Raw genomic sequence first — 9950 nt, 5'->3', positions numbered from 1 at the left:
CAACAAAAAAATTAAATGCCTGGATATAATTCTAAGTAAGCAACTTTACTTAAAGAAAATCTAAATCTGTCTTTATAGCCTATTTGCAGTTTCCCAGTAATCTTTCTTCACAAGCAGACCATAAGAGCGTTAGGATTATTTCTAGAAACATGGTCAGTTATACTTGAGTTGTATTTAACCCCCCAGTGGATCTCTGTCTTAATTTGCACTGTGAAAAATAAACAGCTGTATCTTGCCTTTCTGGAGAGTCAAGAGGTTTTATTTAGATTGCTTTGGGAAAAGGAGACAAAAGACATCCCTTTAAAACTGTCTTCAGCAATCTCAGTTTGGAAGGGAATATATAGCACAAATTTATATATAAAAGGAAAGAAATATCTCTATACACAAAAACGTATAAATAAGCAGACAAATAAAGTGGCTAGGAAATCTCTTGAAGTTCAAATTTATAAACTGACCATCAAACCCAGAACTTAGATCTGTAATGGAAAAAAAATTCAAATACCGCTATCACGAACATGGAAAAAAAATTAAATAGAAAACAGAAATCAATAATCACCGGAAAACCTGTGTCTTGTAAAGATTTCTTTCCATCAGAAGATGCAGAAACATTTTCCCCCCGGAGTAAACGCAAACGTTCCTGAGGCACCCCCAGTTTCTTCCCCGCTTTCTCCCCCAGGCGCCGGTGGAGACGGCCGGTGTAGACTTTTTTCCAGAGATGAGAAGTAGAAATTTGTACTTTATCGGGAGCGGGTGCACTTTTCCCCCTGGCCCCCCTTTGCTCTGCCTCCAAGATGGTAGGAAAGTTGTCGTTTCGGAGGGCAGAGGAGCGGCTCTCTGGTGTTATGTCCTCGCAGTGCCTGTAGTGGTGCTGTAGGAGGCTGCTGCCTCTTCTTGTGCAGCCCCGGCAGCCCTGCCTTCTTGGCTGGAGAGTATATTCAGGGATTTCCCCTTAATAATCACCGACCCTGGGAGCACTTTTTAGTTTCCAAAATAAAAATATGATCCTCACCCCTCTTGCTTGACAGGGAAAGGCTCTCGCCGGAGCCCAGGGGGGAGCAGTAGCAGCGGCAGCCGAGCTTCCTAGTCCATTGCCAGCGCCTCTCACTCTGATCTGTCAGCCCAGCCGAGGGAAAAGGGGGGAAGGAGAAAAAAAAAAAAAAGCAGCTGAAAGGTAAGCAGAAGCGGCCCCAGGCCCGGCCCACATCCCCGGGCTCCCGTAGGGCGGCGGGCTGGGCCGCGCAAGCAGGGCGGGCGGCGAGCACGCTTACGTGAGGCCGGGGCTTCGCCGGCCCGCGCCAGGCCCCGGGCAGAGAATGAAAGGGTGAGAGGGCTGGCGCCGGGGTGGCGGAGGCTGGGGACTCGGGGGCCTGGGGGGCGCCCACGGGCAACGACGGCGGGCCGCCGGCCAGGGGTCCAGCCGGGGCCGGAGCGGGGCGAGCGGCGCGGCCTGCGCGGGCCGGGGTAGGGGTGTGGAGCGGGGGGGTGGGGGGTGCCGGTTAGGCCTCGGGCCGGCGGGCCCCGCAGCGGCCGCGCCCTGCCCCCTGCCCCCACACCCCGGGCCTCCCCGCGCCCCTTCGGGTCCCTCGGGGCCTCCGGGCGGGACAGCAGCGCTGCTGGGCCGAAGCCTGCGCGGGCCCCCCGGAGGTTCCCCGGCGGGGCGGCAGGCCCGGGGTGGCCGGGACAGGGGCGTCAGGGCCTAAGAGTGGGGAATGGGCGTCCAGCCGCCCCCTCCCCCGAGTCTCTCGACGACGTCCCCCACCCCCGATTCCGGTAATAGTTGGATTTATTTCTCCCCCTCCTCTGCGCTCCGGGCGGCCCAGGCCGGGGCGGGGCGGGCGGCCTTGCGGGCGTGGGGTGGGGTGGAGGGGCGGTGGAGGAGTCAGGTGCAGCCGCGGCCCGGAAAGTTTCCTTTTAGGCCCGAATTAGGGGCTGGCCTCCTTTCGGGGAGCCCCGGTCCTAGCGCTCGCGACCCCCGAGGGCGTGGGGGAGAGCACTCGGCTATTTTGAAACTCTTTGCCAGTTCCTGTCCGTGGAAGGTACTCCGCCCCTGCACCCCTCGCCCGCGCCCCACCCCGTTCCCCGGTGAGCCCTTCCAGGGCTGCAAACTCCAGCCCCGTCCCCGGGAGCCCCCCGGCTGGGGAGAGGGTCCTCTCTGCCCGTTTGCAAAAGTTTTCCAGGGATTTGTCTTAGCTGATTAGTTAGTGACTGGGCTTGTTGCAGTGGGAAAGGGAGGAGGTACATTCAGGTGGTATTTCTACTGGGCAGGCTTTTCTAATCGCTTTTTTAGCCCTTACCCCAGGAAGCGAGAGTGTTTATTTTCAGATCGAGCGCCCACCCTTCCTCCCATCCCGGACTTCTTCGAGTCCCGAGCCCCCTTTTCTGGACAGCCTTGCAGAGGGAAAGATGCAGGGAGTGGGGAGGAAACTGTCAGGGAGGGAGACGGGGGCTGGATGTCTGGAGCAGCCCCTAGATGGAGGAGTTTTCCTGTCCTGTTTGGTCACTGTCCGTGAAAACAAACACGGGGACTGGACCCAAGGCGGGGACCCTGGTTGTCAGGACGGACCCCGCTGGGAAGCACTAAGAATGAGGAGGGAAGTGGAGGTGGGCAGGGCAGCTCCTGAAACAAGGTCTACCGTTTAAGGATCGTCCGTTTATTTTTTCTGATAAAAACTGTTTGGATTTTTGTGATACTCTTCTGTTCGACCCTAGAAATAGAAAAGTGAGGGATTTTTAAGGAAACGTGTTATTGCCGCAACTCAGAAGGGTCTGTGGAAGAGCCCTCAGGGAACTGAATACAGTGTGGTTTGGCTATCCCCCCCCCCTTCTATGGTTAAATGGATTTAATTTTAGCTATATTTTGGTGCCGTGAGTTTTGAAAGTTGTTTTTTTTTTTAATGTATAAAACTTAAATTTCCAAATCTAAATTTCCTGGTTTTCGGGGATGGGATGTTTCCTGTGGCTCCACTTAACCTCCTGGTGTTCTTTAGTGTGTGGAAGTCAAATGTTAATGTGCCCTGCCCGCCCCCACCCCCCACCCGCCCCCAGCGTGGGATTGTCTGGGGAGGCGGTTTTTCCTCTTTTATTGGCTCTTTTCTTCCCAGCTGTTTTTAAGTAGACTTGGACCTGGGGCAGGAGACTGTGTGTAGGTCTGTGCGTCCCAGGCTGTGAAGTTGGCTGGCAGAGGTGTTCCACACTCTGACCACTCACCCCCAGAGTATTATCCAGGAGAAGCTGGCACTTGCAGGGCAGTGGGTAACCCACCACAGGGGTCAGTGCTGACTTCGTTTGCGTGGAAGAGAGATTCCTTCTGTGGAGTCTTATTAAGTGTGTCTCTTTTTCCTTTTGTTTGCCTGAAATAAAACTCCTGTTTCTCTACAATGACAGCCATCCAGCCATTTAGTATTTTGCTTAAGAAAGAAAGGCTTGATATTTGAAATTGTGTGGATTTCATACAAAAAATGTAAATTACATTTAATGGTTGTTTAACTTTACTGATTTATTTAAATTGCTTGTTGATTTGGATGTTTTCATATACTTGTGTACCCAAAATTTTTACTTATGTTATAGTTTGTCCTTATTTTTAGAGCATACTGTATGGAAGAAATCAGTCTATGAATCTCTTAGGACATTTTGAGGTTTTTTTTAAAAAAATCTCTTTGCTTCTTAATTTGATATTTTTAAGGTGTATTGTTGGCTTCATATTCCCTGACTTTCAAATGTGTCTATGTACAAATCCCAAAAGTTTTGTACCCCACCACCCCTGCAGTCTTTCCTGATCTAATCATTCCATGGGCTGCTTTACTTTGGAAGGAATAGTGGGTTTGGTAATCTAAAAAGTTACATTGTATTTGAAACTTTAAAAAAGACTTACAAGGCAAATATTGAATTAATTTTTAGTGGCTAAGATAGTGTAAGTGAAGTGAAGTCACTCAGTCGTGTCCGACTCTTTTTGACCCCATGGACCGTAGCTTACCAGGCTCCTCGGTCCATGGGATTTTCCAGGCAAGAGTACTGGAGTGGGTTGCTATTTCCTTCTCCAGGGGATCTTCCCAACCCTGGGATTGAACCCAGGTCTCCTGCATTGCAGGCAGATGCTTTACCCTCTGAGCCACCAGGGAAGAAGGTAGTATACTTCTTCACTATTAAATATTTAGTTTCTAAAGTAGATGTTTATTTTCATTTATAAGTCTGAAGTAATCAAGTTTTCTTTCCTCTGAAAGATTGTGTAAGGAAATTTGTATACCCTACCCCAAACCATTTTTCTCAGTAAATCATGTTAATACTATTACAGAGAATTGAAGTTACAGTTTAGATGGATTTTAAAATTTCTAAGTCAGAGCACCCAAAATTAAACATCACTTCAAAAAAAAAAAAAAAGGCTGATCTATTCAGTCTTACCTGAATTGTTCCCCCAGAGTTAGCAGCTCTCACTATCCAGGTTTGGAACCATAGTTATGGGTAAGAAGTCATTTATATCTGAATACAGTTAGACAGCAATGTTCTCAGACTGGTAGCACCCAGTCTCTTCCCCCCACATACCCCGTAAAGTGTAAACAATGGATGAATGGATGATACTGGGTTGGAGGCAGCCAATTGTCCCCAAAGGAGATACTCCACTGCATATACAATGGTGTTCCATCTAAGCCCATTTAATTTATGCTAATGCAGCTCTGTGCTTTGCAAAACAAACAGCAGTGGAGTCTTCTTCTCACTTCCATCAGGTATAGTTTGTCCCAGAACCTCAACTGTAATGACTCGTCCTGGCTTTTTGGGACACTCACAGAGATACTCTTTTCCCGATCCTCTTTTTTCCCTGATTGCACTTAGGATGCTTGGTTACTTGGTTCGGTTTCTTTCCCTGAATGTGACTTGGTTTTAAGACAGCTTTTTGGTTGCATTTTATTTGTAGCATAGTACCCTATAGTCAGCCACATTTGAACTGGGCCTTGAGTTCTGATCCCAGCCAGTTCTTGCACTGGACAGGTTCTTCAGCTTTATCTGTAAAATGGAAAAAACTTTTTTCTTTTGCTATAAAGATTAGATAAGGTAACTCATGTACTTGCCTCTTAACTCACCTAGGCTGCTTTACTCTTCTGTGCTCTAGACTATTCCCCTCGGCCACTTTGGGCTTCCTTGTGGCTCAACAGCTGGTAAAGAATCCACCTGCAGTTCAGGAGACCTGGGTTCGATCCATGGGTTGGGAAGATCCCCTGGAGAAGGGAAAGACTACCCACGCCAGTATTCTGGCCTGGAGAATTACATGGACTGTATAGTCCATGGGGTGGCAAAGGGTTGGACATGACTGAGCAATTTTCATTTTCACTTTCAGGCCACTTTACTCTTCTGTTCTCTATACTGTTTCTCTTGTTTCACTTTTTTTCTGATTAAAAGTAATATTTAAAAGTGAAAATGAAGTCGCTCAGTAGTGTCTGACTCTTTGCGACCCCATGGGCTGTAGCCTACCAGGCTCCTTAGTCCATGGGATTTTCCAGGCAAGAATACTGGAGTAGGTTGCCATTTCCTTCTCCAGGGGATCTTCCCAACCCAGGGATCGAGCCCTGGTCTCCCGCATTGTAGGCATATGCTCAGACGGTAAAAGTCTGAGCCACCAGGGATACCCAAGGTAATATTTTCTCATATTCATTCCATTCAATCTGCCTGTGATACAGGAGACCAGGGTTCCAACCCTGGGTGGGGGAAGATCCCCTGGAGGACAGAATGGCTACGGACTCCAGTATTCTTGCCTGGGAACTCCTATGGACAAGGAGTCTGGTGGGCTGCTGTCAATGGGGTCACAAAGAGTTGGACACTTTTCTCGTCTAAGACTTTCATTCTATTCAAGAGATAACCATTGTTAACATTTTGTGATCTGTGTGTGTTTGTTTTGTGATCACGTGCATACCAATGTTGTATACTTTTGTATATGGGAGTCGGTGAAGGACAGGGGTCGCAAAGAGTCGGACATGACTGAGCAACTGAACTGATAGTTTTGTATTGGTTAAAAGCTTGGGCAGTGGAGTCACATTGGCTTTGAATCCTACCTGTGTGACTTGGATAAATTAATCTCATTAAGTCTCAGTTTATTCATCTGTGAAAGGGGGTGATGATAACACCTTCATAGGGCTGTTGTGAATACATGAGGAACTGCACATAAAGCCTCATATGTGGTCTTTGCAATATTTTCCTTTAAAGATTTTTAATATTCTCAATGTTAATTTTTTTCAGTGTGAATGAGTGCTTGACTCAGCATATATTAATACTACTAGTAAGTGTTTGGGTACAGAGACAATATAATTACCTTCGTGGAGCAAATAAATATTTTTGTGCCAGTAAAAAATTAGCAGTATATTCACAGAAAGTTTCAGCAGCTCTATGTTAGCCTAGTCTCTGCCATTGAACTCTTGAGTTGGTAAATGTAAGGAAGTGGTAAGTAAGTACACCAGAGGGCAAAGAAGGTGGGTTTTCTTCTAGCTCCTTTTAAACTTGCAGCTATATGCGTGCAGGTGTGTGTGTTGCATGGCTTTGAAAAGCTGAATAGTCTGTGGCTGATTTCATAGGCTCACCTTGGGAAGGTAGGATGCTTGTCTGAGGTGATGGTAGGGTTTGCTAGGGTTTGGGAAGGATCAAAGGGGGGAGAAGTGGTTAACAGAGGATGAGATGGTTGAATGGCATCACCGACTCAATGGACATGAGTTGGAGCAAGGGAGATGGGGAAGGACAGGGAAGCCTGGCATGCTGCAGTCCATGGGGTCACAAGGAGTTGGACACAACTGAGCAACTGAAAAACAACTGGGCCTTGTAAGAAAAAGATACTTTGTTTGCCCTTGAGGAGTTTTTAGTCTAGTGGAGAAGAAAAATAAAGTTGACATTTACAACATTTAAGGAGGAGGGATAGTTTAGCTTGGAGGAAGGAAAGCTTATTTACTCTGGCCTGGGGCTAGAAGTAAGGATTTTTTTCTAGAGGGGTGGGTTTCTGCCCAGAGCAAATAGGAGGAGTTAGATAGGCATTCCAGGAGGTGGGACCTGACAAAGGAGTATTCTGTATTGCAAATTGTAGGAATTGGGGGAGTAGGAATCTATAATGGGAGAGGGAGTGGTTGGCTTGGTCAGGTCCTAAGGAGTCTGTACTTAAGAGGTTTGGATTTCTTGTACTTTTATGTAGGCCTTTGGCCAAATTATTTGCATTTTAGAGGATTCAGATCCTAAAAAAGTGAAACAAAGGAGGGCAAGTGGACAGCTGCTGAGAAGAGATTGAAGGTTTGGACTACTGTGATGGCAATGGCAGTGGGCTTGGAGAGAAGTCAGTGGAGAGGCTGGTTACGGAGGTAAAGTGGTCTTCGGGTAACCGGACACCGATTTGGGATCCATCCTTGTATAGATAACAGCTGAAGTTGTAGAAGGAGAAAAATTTGGCTTAGTGATGCTTAGTCTTTTTGGGGAATCTGATAAACTTTCTGGTCCCTGCTCCAGTAAAATATATTTATACATATTTACAGTTTTATGTATATTCAGCTGGGGTAACGTAGAACAGACATCAGGATGGAAGCCGGTGAAAGTTTTTGTTTGACATTCACTGTCTGGGTGTCACTTTCATCACTGACACCTTATAGATGAGGAAACAGATTCGTAAAATAACTTGCTCAGGGTCACGTACCTTGTGTTTTAACAGTGTAAATGAGCTACTGACATGGAAGATTTTTGTGTGAAAATTTGGATTTGTCTATTTTTGAAAAATTGGAAGATCTGGAAACCATAGGTCCGTGTGTGTGTGTGTGTCTTTTAATTCCAACAACTTGTTGAAACTGGTTTGAGTCTGCTGCCTGTAGATAAGCAGAGTATACCAGTCTTTGCCCCACCCCTGTGGCACATGTAGGCATTTCACCTTGCATCCTTATAAAACAAGATTAAAAGCATCTTCGGGAACATTGACATTTACGTGTGGGCGCCAAGAGAAAGGAAGCCACTGACTGAGAAGCCAAAAAGAGATTTTTCGAGAAAGAGAAAGTGGTCGGCAGTGTCAGATGCCACAGAGAGGTCAAGTGAGATAAGGATGGAAAAGAGTACCTGGAATTGAGCAACAAAGAGGCCGTTAGTTTCAGATTCTTAGCACAAAAGAACTGTAGCTACAACTTAATTTTTGTTTTTGTCATGCAATATAGGGTTTCTGTAACAATTGAGAGTGACCCCATAGCAGGGATAGAAACTCAGAAAGCATTTGTCTTAGTTGGAGCTAATAAATGCCGTAACCCAATCAAACAGTGCTCATTTTGCTAGTATTTTTGTCCCAAGAACGCCAGTGTCTAGATGTTCTATAGAATGTTGAAAACATTTTTAATGTTAGATTTTTAATATGGATAATAATAGGAAACAGTGTTTAGCTGATTCTGTTACTCTAGCCTCAAGAAGGTGGGAGGGCCTGATTTACTGGAGAATTACACTGTGTCATTCAGAGAACCACCAGCAGCTGGAGACTGCCTTTCAGCCCTGCAGATCTTTGATTAAAATGATAATACCAATAAACCACTACTTAACTGCTTCTAATAGTAGTTAACATTAAGTGATTACTATGTGCTGGATACATGCATATTGAAATACCTAATTTAATTCTCCTAAGTGACTCAATGAGGTAGGTACATACTATTACAATCCTCTTTACAACTGAGAAAACTGAAACCTAAATAACTTGCCCAAGGTCAAACACCTAGTAATGAGCTGAGCCTGCTTTAAGCCCCATCTCTGATACCCACTGAAGCCAGTAAGTGCTCTCCACTGCTGCATGAGCTCTCCTTACCTTTCTAATAAATTAGGTAAGAAGCTCAACTAGCATAAAGGTCATTTTAATTGAAATTCATAATGCAGACTTATTTGCACAGTGCTATTTGAGCACAGTATTTGGCACATAGTAGACATTCAGTCCCAGGGACGGGGGAGCCTGGTGGGCTGCCATCTATGGGGTCGCACAGAGTCGGACACGACTGAAGTGACTTAGCAGCAGCAGCAGCAGACGTTCAGTAAGCATTTAACTTAGCTTAAAATACTCTCCTTTGCACTTTGTGTTGAATATTGTTTATATTTTGGGCTGATAGGCAGATTTTCTCACTGATCTTTGAATCACACCAGTTGATAGATTTTTATAATTTTTGAGTCTAACACTGATGTGTGGGATATTGCCTTTTTTTTTTAAATCAATATACTCATCTGTTTAGTTTCACATTTCTATGCTGCATGAAGTTGAGTCAAAACATTTCAAAAAAGTTATTTTTAATGGGACAATTTTTAAGTTTTTAAGCTTTTTCAGACTTTTTAAGCTTTTCCAACTTTATATGATCTGGGATAAGCAAAAATTCTTTTCATTTGTATTAAATATGTTAGCTGAGAATTTAAGCTCACGTTGGATTAGAAAAAAAAAACTAAGGTATGTTGTAGGTTCAGGTCCTTAAAGGGGGGTAGACTGTATAAAATTACAGATGGCAATTAGGAGAAAATAGTGTGGCAGTGAAATGAACATGCTTCTGAAACAGGAGACTCAAAAGAGCAGTAATGACACACAGAGATTCCACATGGAGGTGATATAGTGGCAGTCCCAAAGAGACTAATGTTCATATTTTGCAAATTGGTTTCTGGTTGCTGTTGGAAGACCGAAAGGGCTGTAGGTTGCTTTTGTTAAAAGCTTATCTTTCTTTCCTTTTTTCCTACTAATGTCTTATTCCTCTGTATTTGTAAGAAAAAAGAGACTATGGAAGGGAATTGTTTTATTTTTCATTAAACTCAACCTATAGTATCAAGGGATTCCCTTGTGGTTCAGCTGCTAACGAATCTGCCTACAATGCTGGAGACGTGAGTTTGATCCCTTGGTTAGGAAGATCCCCTAGAGAACAGGAAAGGCTACCCACTCCAGTATTCTGGCCTGGAGAATTCCATGGACAGTCCGTGGGGTTGCAAAGAGTTGG

At 45.3% G+C, this 9950-nt stretch overlaps 1 protein-coding gene across 11 annotated transcripts in view; it reads left to right on the top strand.

The window, feature by feature from the left end:
- The first annotated feature begins 264 nt into the window (after positions 1 to 264).
- Positions 265 to 9950, top strand: part of INO80D (INO80 complex subunit D) — a 60665-nt gene continuing 50979 nt past the window's right edge. For 2 of the 11 annotated variants that reach the window (XM_069578100.1, XM_069578099.1), the window contains exon 1: positions 783 to 1171. The gene's annotated coding sequence lies outside the window, so the exon portion shown is untranslated. The other 9 variants (XM_069578095.1, XM_069578102.1, XM_069578105.1 and 6 more) reach the window with 9 other exon arrangements.

Source organism: Ovis canadensis, chromosome 2 (assembly GCF_042477335.2).
Source record: "Ovis canadensis isolate MfBH-ARS-UI-01 breed Bighorn chromosome 2, ARS-UI_OviCan_v2, whole genome shotgun sequence".
Taxonomy (NCBI): Eukaryota; Metazoa; Chordata; class Mammalia; order Artiodactyla; family Bovidae; genus Ovis; species Ovis canadensis.
Note: the sequence above shows the minus strand (reverse complement) of the source record. Positions and strands in the feature narration are given on the sequence as shown.